Raw genomic sequence first — 16,624 nt, 5'->3', positions numbered from 1 at the left:
TCTACGACATGTGGATATCTATTAAACAGTTTCATATACTATAATATCTTTTTACATATAATTTATAATTAGGTGAAAAAATGTGAAACTACTGTTAATAACATATATTAATATTAAAAAATACTTATAAATTAATGTATAACTAATTATAAATATATAATTTTGAATATTTTTTGTCTAAAATACATATAAATAATTAGAGACGCTACTTTTTAGTTATAACGTATTCTACTTGAAATTTAACTCTAACGTGTTCAATTTCATTAAAAACATGAACCATTACGTAACATAAATTTGATTTAAAATTAATTGAATAATAAACTGTCACATATTAATATCTGAAAAATATTTATAGATAGATAATAAATTGTGAAAGCTAATTTTCCGTTAGAAGATATAATCAGTTGGTTATATAATTTAATTAAAATCCAATTCATTAATACTAAAACACTAATAAAATGGTGTTAAGATTTAAATTGTAATTAATAAATTACAAATTATATACCCGTCCGTGTTTTGCACGGGTTAAGAGCTAGTATAAATAATATGAAAACAGGAAAAAATATAGTCAATCATTTCTTATAAATTATATTTGGCCAATCTATACACACATGCACCAAGATTACAGATAATTACACATAATCTATTACTACCTCCGTCTCGTTTTACGTGACTTGTTCACTGTTTACACGAATTCAATATGTTCGATAGATGTACTTTTATATAATATTTTTTTCATAATTTTTATTTTTTATAAAAGTTTAAAGTTTGAATTTTAATTCAAAAAAGAAATCACGAAAAAATATTATGTGCAAGTACTCTTTTTACCTGCCTAAAAAAGCGTGCAAAAAATGATAAGATCATATAAAATGAGGCCGATGGAGTATCATATTAAAATAATATATAATTTATACAACTCGATATGATAATAACATATCATTTTTAAATATAATTAATAGCATCGAAGCACAATATTTCACATGTTCAATAACTTTTATGTATTCAGTAATTTATATAATTTAATTACCAGTATTTTTAACTAATATCACTAAAAATGCTCTAAATAATTACTTAGTATACATTAAATTACCACGAAGGAAAATCTATATAAAAAAAATCTTTTAGTTGCAAAATCTTGGAGTTTCAACTTTTCGACAAACTTTGAAATGACCAGTGTTTACTGTTTAGGCACGAACTAAAGGATATCATCAGAAATTTTAAGGGAATTATCCATTGAAGTGTTTTTCTTTTTTCCTTTTTGCTAAGGTTTTCCGGATGCTCAGCTTATTTCAAGAAATTTTACATATTTTTTAGAATAAAATTGTTAATAAAAAATTAATATTCCTTGTGTGTGTGTTTGGCTCATCTTTTCTTTAAAGAATATGAATCTTTTTTGAGAAAAGTCTTACGTTTGCGTATTACATTTGAAAATATAGTATTTAAGAGGTATTTAATTTTTCTTATTTTCTTATTTACCTAAATAAATATTTAATTTTATAAAATACTTATTTTTCAAACTAAGCTAAATTAATAAGACGACACGATGTGATCAAAAATAAATTCACTCAAATACTCAAAAGCAAAATGTATATATTGCATTTCGAAGAGTACAGTAGGTATTATGATGTTGAGGCTATTTTATAATTATTCTCCTTTATCTAAACAAAACAATTATAGATTTTTTTAGCGCAACATGCGAACTTGCCCAATGTTGTGGACATCTAGGAGTTTTGTAAAGAAAATGAGATGTATGAATTAATTAATTAAATTAAATAACCGGTTACGGGACGACACTCTGGACTGAAAACGTAGTTTAAATTTACTAGCTTATAGCCCGTGTAAGGCACGGGAGATTTTTAATTATTTATAAAAATTTTAAATATATTTTAAATGGTGCGAAAAAATTGAATTTATAAATAATAAATCAAAATTTTCAATAAAATAAAATTCAAAATTATGATTTGTTTGTAAGTTCGAACTGTTGTATATACACCATCACAGCCATTAATGCCTTCAAATAAACTATTATAATCAAGCCATTTCTTTTCTCGTATGTATCATGCCAAAATATTAAATTCTTTCTATTAAATTTTAATAAAGTTTTGAAGTGAATATGCGAGACCAACTTCTATTAGAATATATTTATAAATGTATTTTATATTAAAATTATTATAATTTGATTTAATTATTTTTCTAAATTATGGTTTTAGATTAAAATTGATAAACATAATTTGTTTTGAATTAAGAAAAAGAATCATAAACACGCGATAAGAAAAAGTTATATGATTAAGTAGAACCTGTTTTGGATTAAGAAAAAGTTTTTGTATTCGTTCCTCACGTAAATCCGGCTTATTAATTTTAAAATATATTATATAAAAATTGTGACGGTGCGATTTATATATATATATATATATATATATATATATATATATATATATATATATTTGAAACAGATGGTGCAATTTATATGATTCTACAAATAAAACTGGTACGAAATATTTATTTTACATTAAAAAAAATCATAAACACATGAAAGATAGAATTTGTTTCAGATTCAGAAAAAAAATCATAAACATGCAAATAGCTATCAGTTGCCTTATAGAACAGAAGTTAATTTTATTCTAATCTAACGATGCTTATTTGTTCAATATACGATCTAACGGACGATAAGCTTTTGGACCATAGAACCATGCGACCAAATTATCTTCCTTACGCTTATTATATATAAGTATATAATATGGTGGAAAATCATCACGCAAATATGATTACTGCCAACTTAAAACCCATGATTTAAGTAGAAGACTATTCATGTGAATCTTTAACTGTTTTAAAACTTGTACACACAAAATGATAATGACGTCAAGTAAAAGTATTTTTTTTCTTTTATATTTATGCTATATTATTAAAGTCAAAATATTAAAAGTTCGATCGGTCGATATTTGGGCCAAAATACGAGTCTATCCATATAACTAATTATTATGAGCCTAACTATATAACTAAATATTCTTATTAATTTGGGTCAAAGTGCGTGCTTATCTCTATAACCAATTATTCTTTTTAATTGGAATATAATATCTTTTTTATATTTCTGACTAAAAAATTCAATCTTCTAAAATGATATTGAGAAACATGGTAATTACTCTGTAAAAAAAAACATGATAATTACTTTTTTAACTAAAATATATTATATTTTTATAAATTTTCTAACTAAAAAATCAATCTTTTACAATTAATACGGACATGAGCGACATATTTATACCTAAAGATGTGTGCCAAAACTCTAAACATCAAATATAAAAAATAGAGGGAGCATTATTATATTGGTCGGGCGGTCGGTACTTGGGCCGAAGTACGGGCCTATCTATATAACTAATTATTCTTTCTAACTTAAATAAATTATCTTTTATATATTTTTTAACTAAAGAAACTCAATTTTCTAAAATAACATCGAGTAACATAGTAATTGCCTTTCTAATCAAAAGGCGTTATCTTTTTTAGATTTTCTAACTTAAAAAATCGAGCTTTTACGATTAACATGGGCGACATATATATAAAAATATAATATCATTATATATAATTATTAATAAATAACATGTGATATTATTCAACCAAAATACATTAATAACATTATTTTTAAATACTCTAATGATTTCACATTAAAAGAAATATTACAAATATATCATATACTATACATTATTACACTATTAAAGCCGAAAATAAAAAGTTCAGTTAATTGGTCAGTTAGTTGAGTTTGATGAATCGGTTGATATTCGACCCACAGAGCTCTTGAATTTATAACATCTTATAGTATATTTTTTTATTATCAATTAAACAAAAACGTTAAATTTAGGTTAATATGATGGGTCGATATATGGTTTATGCGTCCCTTTAAATTATAATATGTTTTATATCATATTATTAATTATTAATAACGAAATATTAAAAGGTTGATTCTTAGTTTATATCTGAGTTTATACACCTCCTTAAATTATAACATGTAAAAAAATATATTAACTTTCTCATTAAAATATAAATGTTCGACCTAAATTTTAATTAGCCATTTGACGGACTTAATTATGAAGAATTTATCCAACTGTTAAATAAAATATTTATTTAACCACATTATTCTATCATAATTTTATTTTGACAATACAATAATATAAATTTAAAATATATACGATAATATAACAAATATATTAACTGCTCGCACAGGTTATAAGCTACTATATATAAAAGAGGGTATACGGAATAACGAGACTCAAGACACAAATGGCTGATCTGGTCGGGTGACACTGAATTAAGTTATGAAAGTACAGATCGCAACGGGTTGGGTTCGGGTCGGCTTTCTTACATCGGGTCCGGGTAGAAACCAAAGATCTTGAGCGACCGATCCGGCGGAACAACTCAAAAGATAAAGAACTATCGTTAATTTCTTCATGCTAGTTCCAAGTTTGAAGTACCATTTGTACAAATAGGAATCCCCTTCGTTACATGATTTCTTCTTAATATAGATAGATATAGGATCTATGGGACAATTACTTAGAAGTACATTTTGTGCTACAGCCCTTCCGATCTGATAGAAAAGGATCCCATGATCCTGAACCGATCTTACCTAGGATTGCAAATCCCAAGTTTGTCTATGAAAAGTGGATCTAATTGTATTAGTGTCTATAATTGATTTCTTCTGTGTAATACTAATCGACAGGGCCTCATTGGTAAGTGCTACAAGATCTCGTGCATTGGAACCCATGGTTATGGACCCGAATCCATTAGTATGGAACATTTTCTTTTCCAAGCGAAATCCCCTAGTATATGAAAGGGTGAAAAAGTGCTTTCGTTGTTGTGGAATAAGAAGCCTTCGTATCTTAATGCACGTATTTAATTTATTCGGAGCTATTAGAGCGGGATCCATTTTTTGGGGAATATGAGTCGAAGCAATAACAAGAATATTTCTAGTGGAACACCTTTCACAATCCCTGGAGAGATGGTTCACTAATAGACCGAGGGAGAAGTAATTTGACTCATCCACATCCAGATCATGAATGTTTGGAATCCATATTATGCAAGGAGACATTGCTTTTGCTAATTCGAATTGAAGGGTGATATAAAATCGATCTTTTTCCGACATCATATCCATAGTTAGCAATTCCAGCTCCGTATGAAGGTCACGATCGATATCGTCACTAGCATCAATATCCTCACTAGCATCAATATCCTCACTAAGATTATCCAGGAACTTGTTCAGAAATACCGTAATGAAAGGAACATAGGAGTTTGTCGCTAGGTATTTGACCAAATAGGATCGTCCAGTTCCTATAAAACCTATCACTAAAATACCCCTAGAGAGGGATAAGGCTAAGCGGAGCGAAAAGGGTTTTCCATGAGATGGCAAATGAAAACTATTAGCCCCACACGAGGTTTGTGAATAAGTGATTGTCTGATAATGAGCAAGGAATATCCGTCTTTCTGCTAAACAGGATGTATTGAACTCATAATTCATTAGATACTTTTTATGAATGTCAACTAAAGTATCGTAAGTAAATTGCTTCCCGTTGTTCAATCATTTGATAGCCAGATTATAAGCTACTATATTAACTGCTCGCACAGGTTATAAGCTACTATATATAAAAGAGGGTATACGGAATAACGAGACTCAAGACACAAATGGTTGATGTGGTCGGGTGACACTGAATTAAGTTATGAAAGTACAGATCGCAACTGGTTGAGTTTCTTGATATCCAGATCCAATCTTATTATATTTCGGTTTGGGTCTGGGTTTGAAAAAAAGATCCAAATTTGATCCGTTGGATTTTTTCGGGTTTCGGTTCGGGTTTAGGTCCAATTCGGATTTTTAAAAATAAAATAAAAATTAAAAATTATATAACTATAAAAAATGTGATGGCTTATTTTTTTTTTAATTTAGGAATATAAAAAAGGATTTTACAGGTTTCGTTTAGTATAATAAACATGTTAACTTAATTATATACAATCATTCAACTTATCATTTATATTTTATTATATTTAGATTTTTTAATGCACAATAAAGGGAAAAATAAAATATTGATGAAATAAATATAAATTATGTATTGCGCATATTAAATTAAGTAAGATGTTAATAAGCATACATAATAATTTATAATATTCCATATATATACTTTACATTTAACATATAATATATATATATAATATTTGTTTCAGGTTTTTTTTTGGGTTTCGGGTTCAGATATGGTTAAAATAGGGTTTCGGATTTCGGGCCTCGGTTCGGAACATCTAATATCCAGATCCAGATCCAAACTTTTTCGGGTCTAAAAATAAGATCCAAATCTGAATTCAGATCCAAAAAATTCGGATTCGAGTAGATCCAATCGGGTCGGAATGGGTCGGGTATCCATCGAATCGGGTATCCATCGGGTCGGGTAAAATTGTCATCCCTATATGAAACACTGTGCATCACAGTTTCTGAAGATTCGAATGCAACCAAAAACAAGGTAAGATGTGATAATTGGTTAAGGTGACAAGGGAAGTGATTATGACAAATGACAAATGATTGTGTTCAATTCTTTTGACAGAGTCCATATAAAAGTTGATTATACGGGTCGTTTTCTATGACATCAAAATAACAAATAACATTATTATACACTATTATAATTAATATCAGATTTTTTCATAAATACCTAAGCTTAAAATTATTTTACAGAAATATTGCAATTCTCTAAAAATATTTATAAAAATACTATCTTTCAAGTAAAAATTATAAAAATATTATTTTTCTGATTTTTTTTTTTTGCAAAATACAATGATTGCATTTACAACCATATATGCAACTGCTATCAACCCTATATATAATCACAAATACAAACTTTGAGAAAATATGTTGAAAATTACATTTAATTGCATAATGAGTTGCAAGTTGTTGTAAATGTCAAAAAACGACAGTCTCTGCAGGTAGGGTTGGACATCGGGTCACTTCAGGTCGGGGATTGCTATACCCGGCCCCGATCCCCGAATCCAGACTCAATCCCCATCCCCGGCCTGATCCCCCTCGGGTACTATTTTTCGTTCCCCATTCCCGACTCGATCGGGATTCAGGGATACCCGCGGTGATTCGGAGATTTAAGACACGTAATTGGAATATTTATTTTAATTTTAATATAGAATTTAAAATTTTTTATTTTTGTTTTTAATAAATCTATAATTAATAAACTAATAAACATAAAAAATTAAAATAAATTATTTTGGTGGTGGCATGATTTACATTTAATTGAAACACACACATACTAAGTAATAAAAACTTTAATGGCAAGTGCGATGTAAGATTGGCATGTGAAGGTGGTACTGGTTTAGTCATTGTCTCGTGAATGGGGTGACTCAAGATCGACTCCAACCAAGGTATATTTTTCAAAAATAATAAACAAATGATGTGAAATCCATGTTTGAAGTTGCACCTAAAAAGATATATAAACATATTAATAAATCAATAACTAATATATATATACAATATACATAATTAAATATAATACTATAAAATAATCGGGCCGGGGATCGGGCCGACAATCGGGAAAAATCAGGCCGGGGGAATGTGAAAAACCGTACCCGATCCGATCCCCGATTTTTTTTCAAAATCGTCCCCAATCCACGATCCGTACCTGAAAAAATCCCCGAATCTCTGCACCCAAAATCGTCTCTGATCCCCAACCCGTACCCGAAAAAAATCACCGAATCCCCGCACCATTCGGTGCGGGGATCGGATCGGGTTCGGGCGGGTCAGCATTAATACCCATCCCTATCTGCGGGGCCAATTAATATCACAAAAGCAATTAAAAATCAACCAAAAATAATCACAAAATGAAATAAACGCAAATGCAAACTAGAAAATAAACTAAGATGAATTAACAAATCTCTTTATCCTCTTTCTTTACTTATCTCTCTCCACCAAACTCTATATCTCTTTCTCCCAGCAATAACCAGTGCTCCTTCTGTCTTCTTGTTTGTTTACTGTTTGTATTTTGGATTGTCCCCTCAATTCTTTACATTAGCTAAAATAATAAATTTTATATTATATAAGTATGTGTTTATCTTTATGTCCCCACAAATTCTATCATTATAGATTAATCACTTATTTTTTATACTTTTTATATTTAAATATTTTTCGGATCTTTTGTGTTGTCGTTAAACATATAATTAAATGCAGTGCATTGATTTCCGTGTCCCTCTCATGTGTAAACTATCTTAATATAAACAAATCAAATTTTATATTCTCGAGTGAGGCGACGTTCAAGATCTTTTCCCTTTTCCCAGTGTCTCTAGTGACTTTACTTATCTTTACTCTTCTCTGTTAATTGACGTCCTGATACTCCCATGACCAGGGTCATGGCCGTGGAGAAGGTCATGGGACATTAACGATTGAAGGTCATGGGCCATTAACGATTTGATTCGGATGATAGCTTGGTTTTTATTTTGGACAAGGGATTGATAGGATGAAGAATTTCTCAAGATTTAATAAATATATACTTACTATTATGTGTGTATATGTTGAAAGATAGGATAGTTGAATCAAAATTTGAAACTATCGTTATTCATCTATTGGGCCATTTGTTAATTCAATATCAGTTGATATTTCTGAACATTAGCTACAGATGCTGATGTTTATGTGATGGTCAATTGCGATTTTACTATTATCAGAACTGGTGTATGCCGGATTGCTCGAAATTTGACCGTAATACGTTTTGGATTTAAGAATTTACATATTCTATGTGTTAAATAATCTGAAAACAAAGTGCCTATATGTTTAGCTCGTTTTTCATGTCTTAATCAGGTTTTAATTCACAGTTCGAGGGTTTGTCTCGACTGGGTTTCGGTTATTTATTAAATTCTTCGCTTTTCGTAAAAAAAATAGACAAGTGCTCTGGAAATATTAATGATGATTTGATATATTTTTTTGCAAAAATAATGAAGTTGCACAAAGTTGCACAAGATATTTGCAATTATTTTCAGAAGATGGTGAAATTACAAAAAAAAATCTTACAAAAATAGTATATTTGCTACATTTCTTATAATTTTTATTATATAAAACTAATTTGTTAAGATTATGGTTATATTATTAAACATCAATTAAATCAATTAAATTTAATATACGAAATCTAACATTCAAATTCATAATTTTATGAATATGAAATACTATAGAATCTCGAAATAAAATCCAGAATAGAAATATGTATATATTTTTTGCTGGATGAATATTACATATTTAATTCAAATTTTAAATTGGATTCCACATCCGATTCTGTAGTATTTTTCTTTATTTTTTCTTTGAATAATGTCCTATATATATAAATTATTTCTAATTTTGTTATTTAATATAATAAAATACCATTTGTTTTACTAATAAGGAGTATAATAATTTGATTAATCTTAAAAATTATACATTTTAATAATTTTATTTATTTTTTTACAAAATGCATGTTTAATTTTAAGAAACCTATTTTCTTTTGATATTAATTAAGTTTTATCATTTCAATTTTCGAATATCTTATGGATACTAATTATATTGTCATACGATAATAATATATAAAATCTGACAAAAAATAATTTCAAGATATATAGTAATAGATTAAAGGCTTAATGATCTTTTAGCCCTCGAAGTATGGGTGGAAGTTCCGATGCGGCCTCAAAGTTTAAAAACGTACTTTTCGATCCTCAAAGTATCTTTGTCGTACCTTTTAGCCCTTTTTAAAAATGCCGGTATAAATCGGGGGATAAACTTGACAATTCATATTGGAGGTAAAATTTGGGCGTACCTTTTAACCCTTAAAGTATATATTTCGTTCCTTTTAACCCATAAAAAATACATTAAAATACATTAGATGTTGTTTTTAACCCTTAATATTTAATGCCTCTTTTAACCCTCACGTGTGAAATGTCAATTTTGTCCACCCCGTTATATACCGGTATACGCTATAAGGGCTGAAAAGTACGACAAAGATACTTTGAAGGTCGAAAGGAACATTTTTAAACTTCGAGACCGTATCGGAACTTCCACCCAAACTTCAAGGGCTAAAGGGTCATTAAGCCTAGATTTAAACTGCATACCCAAATTCAAATGATAGATGTTTGCATAAAAAAAAATCTCATTATCATTAAATATGACCGGAATGGAATCAATAAAAATATTGTGCTTGTTTGGCAAGACATTATAAGTACTTTTTCTCCAAAGAAGTTAGCTTCTATTTTTCTTAACCTGTAAATAAGCAGAAGCATTTTTTAAAATTTACAAATGTTAGATTTTCTCTCACTTTTTTACTTTATTCAAAAAACACTTATTTTAGAGTCATCCAAACCAAAAACAATTTCTGAGTACTCAACATCTTCCATAATAATAATATCAGAAAAGTCAAACTCAAATTTGTTAGAAGAACGGTATCTTTCAATGACTGAGATGATTAATCAGTACACGCAGAGCACGATCCTCTTATCTCATCGACTGCCATCATTATTGACTGCTATGATAATGGAGGGTCAGTGAATAGAAATTAAACACCTCAAAGCCTTTGATCATACTCGTTTGTAGTTTTGCATTAGTATTTTTCTCCTTCCTGATGTGATATATTACAAACCCGGAAATTCAAGTCCCCATGCTTATAATCAATCATTCACCAGATCAACGAAAGAGATCTAGAGGAGAAATGAGCAGCCTTTGATTTATCCTCAGAAAGTGTTTACTTTGCAAGTGGTGCTTAGCATCATGTCCACTTAATTTGGTTAGTTGAGAAAGAGATATGTAGCATCAGAATTCTGTCAGACTGCGGGGGCACACTATCACGGAGAGGTCCCTCCCATGCATTGACAAGATAAATGGAGAAATCTGTCACAGATTATCTGTGGCTCGTACAGAGAGTCAATCTTACGACTTATTATCTTTGACTAATTTTATATTTAACCGACAAATATGTATCAACGGAAAAGATAATACTCTATGAGAGAAATAGCGGTCTTAAGATTGATCACCGCAGATTAATTACCAGACCCTTTTTAATTGTCTAGGGTTCATGGCCAAACCAGGTTTAAACAGCTAGCTTGCTAGGGTTGTAATTTTAATCCAACCAACTGCAATTCGATTCCATAAAACTTAAATTCAAGTTGAAGTTCCAGTTCAAAAGCTTGATATGAAATTTTATAATCTGTTCGTGTTTTAGTGCTCTCTTTCTCCATTTCTTCAAATTTTATTTCTAATTTAATTCATCTGTATATATCATTCTTGTGCTTTTTTTCTCCATTTTTAGTGTTAGCATAAGTGAAAACTTTTGCTACTTAGTTTCATTAATTAATCAATCAATCACACATTCTCACCGTGTCCCGTTTATATTTATGTACATAATTATAATCAGATTGAAAATAAAATGAGAACTATGGTTAGATCAAATTAAATAGTAAATAATTTCAATAAATCTCCGAAATTTGAGAATGATTATAAAATTTTGATGATTTTGTCTCCAAATTTAATTAGCGATTGAATTCCTCAATCCCTACACAGAACGTATAACCCTACACAGAACTAATATTGTTGTTTAAACAATTTTACTCAATAATATTATGATCGGTCTTTCTAATGTGTGCCCAAGGGCAAACATTAAACACTAAATTCTATAAAAATGGCTTGTTTTGATTGGTGGAGTTGATGTGAATGCAGGGGGGCCATTATCATTTATTGTTCATCCACCAATCAAAATGAGTTATTTTTATTGGAGTTAGGGACTATTGTGTGCCCTTGGGCACACCATAGAAAATCCCTATTATGATAGCCACAATATAACTATCCATATATATACAGGGGAACTTCATGAAGTATTCTTCTAGTAATCCTAACTGAGTGAATTAAAAAGCAAGATATACTATAAGATTGAGGAATCATATGAGCTTTTCTTCAGAGTGTCGTAGATCTGTAATTTAAATGATCATCACTTCTTTAATTCGATTACACCGAAGATCTGGAACAAAACTTTCTGCTCCTGTGCTATATATAGGCCTGAAGTAGAACATCAAAGAAAATAAAACAATTGTAAAACCATATGTTAGCTGTATATTATTGCAAATCAACTAAGAAACTAAACCATACTGATACTGTGCAGATTAGCACTAAGATTAAGCTTAATCATCACCAGCTCCCAACTATAGCTAGCAGTGAAACTCTGGGTAATTACTTGGCCTACCCTTGATGATCAAACCGACAAAGTACAAGCAAAATAAGAGACCTAATAGACAATTAATAGCTGATGAAAGAAAATAATAGAAAAAGTAAACACTAAACATGATGAAAGATGATAACTAACAAGGCCATCTCACTTGAAAATTTACAAATTAAATATAACATATATATTATCTTAAAGAATTGAGAAATTAATGAATTATCCAAAACAGGGATATTGAAGAGGCATGGTCTAGCTAGGTTAGAGGAGGAGGGGGGGTGAATTAAGGATGATGACAGAAGCATAGAGAGCACAAAGGAATGAGATGCAAGGAATTCATGCACTTCATCATCTGTGCTCTCTATCTTCTGTCAACAACATCACCTGTGCCTCCCTCTTCCTCTTTAACTTAACTCCTCAACCCAGCTTATTTACACAAGATATATAAGCATATATGTATAAACTAGTTTAAATAATTCAAATTTAAATATGGTGTGTGTGTGTGTGTGTTGTGTTGAGGTGGGATATGGAGGATGGGGGTGGGAGAGAGATTATAGAGATAAAGAGACAGCAGGGGAAGGAGAGGGAGTTTGAGAGAGATCTAGAGAGGTTGGTGTGACCTATTTCTGAATGCCAAGAGCTGTATTTATAGGCAGAAAAGAAGTAGGAGAAAATGATGATAAGGGAGGTATCTTCTTTTTACTGGTCTTATTGGTTTCCAAGTACACAATATCACTGGTACACTAGCTAGTACGAATTTATGCACACCATAACTGTAACCGTGTGGTCTTAAGGGAGTTGGGCCCGCTGTAAATTCTTAAGAACCCTAAAACTTTAAACTACATATAGACATACATGTATTGAAATATTTATAAATTATTTGATTATATTATAATATAATTAGAGTTAAGTTCAAATTATTTCAAACCCAGTAGTTACATAATCGTGCTAAAGAGAAGTAGAATAGAAATGAGAAACAAGTTAAAACTATAAGTTATTTAATTGTTTGAAAAACAAGTAGAAACAGGAAAAAATAACCCTAACATTCTCAGGTTTTACAAGTGCTTCTACCTTTTCTATACTAACGGGTCAAGAAAAGTATAAACTACTTTGAAGCTCCAGCTTCTTGTAAACAAACATACACCATGCTTCTGTTATCATTTTCGGTAACCCTTTTCTATAAAAGTTAAATTTACTGTAAACTCCTTTTCTCCTTAATTTGTGTGCCCGTCAGAACACTGTTCATGACCTACTATAACTTTAGTAACACGGTGTCCAGCAATCCACTAATACAGACATATAGTGATACTATCAAAACAAATTATACTCCTGCAAAGAAAAATCATACCATAACCAAATATTTATATGGGAAGTTACAACTAAAAATTATACAGATTAAGCGGAGTGGTAGTCTCTGTCTGAAAAATATTAAAATTTTCCCTGTTCTTAAAATAGTTGCTTCTATTATTTCAGGGACTTTCATTGGCTTTCTCCCGTGGAAAATCCCACACTCTTTCACTTGTTTCGTTTTTTCTTCAATCATCTTCCTCTTTTGGTGAAGGATTTCTATCCGTTTGATTAGGTCATGGTTTTTTTTTATCTATATCATCGGAGCTTTCGACTTACTTTATTTTTCGACTTAAAAGTAACTTATCGGATTTGAGAGTTAATCGTCTATTTTTGGTTTTGACTATGAGATCTAACTTTAATTTCATTTGTTTTCAGTTTACTTTTATTTTGGGTTTTGGCTTATAAATGGGGGTCTTGATTTGATATGAAATTTTGTATGTTATCGCAGTTCTAGTCGATAACTCAAACGACAGCTCCATTGGGCCGATGATGAAAATGATACCAGTGACTCGATGAGAATGCATAAAATGGGTACTCGTATTTATATACTCGTATTTATATATAGAGTCTTCAAAATATTGTTTAACTATTTCCTTATAAGAACATGTGATTACAATTTATTATTTATTCGACTCCATCATTGGGTTAGATGTCCTATGGGCTTTTATTGATAGATTAACACCTTTATTTAAAAAAAAAAATTATATAGGCAATTATTCACGTCCAAGCCAAAATCTTCAAATAAAACAAATTTTGCATAATCAAAATTTCATATTATTCTCTTGAAAAAATAAAATAATATATACTAGCAATTCCTTCTGATTATTATTTTTTGCCGGGAGAGCTCAATTATAATATCCTAATTTATGTAAATTTCAATAATAATTGTACAGAAAAACATCAATAAGCCGCACGAGTTTATGTCTTGAAGGGTTGAGTTCTCCACATTGTCATGAAATTAGTAGAAGTTAGCGCAAGAATACGAGGTAGCTACTAGCTAGGCAGAATCCAGTTCTCCATGAAACTGTCATTTGAGGTAGTTAAAACACTCCATTCACACTGCTGCATACTACTAGTAATTATATATCTTTTGACAACTAGTTAACACATCACGCTAGATCTTGTCATCTTTAATTAGAACTCTACATCCCCAGAGAAGAGAAAGCAATATATCATTGAGGTCATGATTAGTTGCATGGTAATTGGGTCAAAGCTTACAAATTATAAGGGCTATTTTCATGTAAGAACACTAGTTCCATCAAATTGGGAACCCAAGTCCAGGAGTACTTATTTGGCACAAGTAATGTCTGCCTGAACAAAATCTAGACCGACCAAACATAGTAGCTGGCTATACACATCCACTGTATCTTTGCCTGTATATTTGACTTGATGGCCTATCTTAAGGGGAATTAAGTAATTTTCGGACATGAGTCTGCATTCTTTTTTATTATTGTGGGGAATAAACTATGAAGTTCAATGGTTTTACTCAAAATTTAAGAGAATGCATGATACTATGGATGATATATCAAAATCAAATACGTACTGATCCTTAAGAAAAACACAAAATTGTGATATATACTTGATTTCTGAAACATCTATTCTTACATTTCATGTTTTGGATATGTCTTTTCGAAAAGAATATGTAAAAGGAAAGTGTTTCTCAGAAGGGGAAGTGTGTGGATAATAGGAGCCTTGTTGTTTTCCGAATTAAGTAGGGCAACTTATTCACAAAAGCTGCAGAGCTGCATGTGCATGATATGCTGTAATGATGGGGTGCCATCATCTTGCTAAAAAGTGGATTCAGTGTCATTTTTGTCTTTGTACTATTTTTCTGCTTCTCAATCTCTGCTATCTACCTCCCTTCACCATAATTCTTAATTACTCTATGAATGAAAATTCGAAAACACATAATTAGACTATCGATGGCAATATTTTTGAAGGTACAGTGTGTGTAGAAATATAAAATTTATACCTTTTTCATCTAAGCCCTTGTAAAAATAAAACTCGTGACCTAGCTCCCCATTGTTCTTTGATTCGTAACTCTGATATATTTCTAAGAGTCTGCAAAGTAAGAGTTGATATATGATGTTAGTCGTTAGAGTGTGCTAGCTGACGTGCAGTGATGAAAACGCAATACGAAAGCCATTGCTGTAATATTTCAGTATGCCAACTTTATTCATAAAAACCGGTGGACATTATTCGAGTACCATCGATGCTCATTTCATGATTAACTGGAATCAACATCTTCCCGGCATTTAACCTTTTTAAGACTTTACCAAAGCAAAGGGTTCTCACTTCTTTTGCTGCTGTTGATAATTTGTAATGAAATAATTGAACTAATTCGTTGCGATGAATATCAAATATCTAATCGTCATTCTTAAGTCAGGTGCGCTAACCTTGAACGGTCTTTTCTATACTCCCTCCCTTCTTTTATGCTAGACGTTTACACACAGACCAATACATCTATTTAATGAAGTAAAGTCATGAGTATTACACACATCTCAATGATAAAAATAATAAACTATGTGTATCATGTCAATTAATTTTACACCAATCCCATAACACTAAATCCTGCATATCTATTGGTCCATTTTAATTCTAATCTACTAATTAGGTATGCTTAATGTTCTTCAACTGGAGCTGGCTTATCAACCTATAGCAAAGTTTCGTGCAATTTCTTTTTGTTCCAAATATGAATGCAAAATAGCCGGTCTTTACTTTATTCTCATGCAAGATAATATTTACTTATTTATCTTTGAGCTGAAATTCTTATCTTCTTTCTGGGTAGGCGGTCATAAACTTGTAAGAGGAAGATGCATTTCCAACGAACCTAGACTCTTTGGTCTAGCTGGAGGTGATGAAGATATTTATACCAAAAAGTATAGAGGTTCGATTAGTTCAAGTACGCGTCAAAAAGTCATTTGCAAGTTGCCAGGAATCATGGAGAAAATAGACCAGAGGCCCAGAGGAACCCTCATCACACATCTCTTATCTCCCGCCCCACAGCAGCTTTAATTTGTAGAAAAATTCCAATCATCAGTCATGGAAATAATTCAGTGGTGGGGGCTCTCTCCGTTTACCCAACATTCTTA

This window comes from Daucus carota, chromosome 4 (assembly GCF_001625215.2).
Source record: "Daucus carota subsp. sativus chromosome 4, DH1 v3.0, whole genome shotgun sequence".
NCBI classification, from domain to species: Eukaryota; Viridiplantae; Streptophyta; class Magnoliopsida; order Apiales; family Apiaceae; genus Daucus; species Daucus carota.
The sequence above is the reverse complement of the archived record's forward strand: the minus strand, read 5'-3'. Positions refer to the sequence as shown.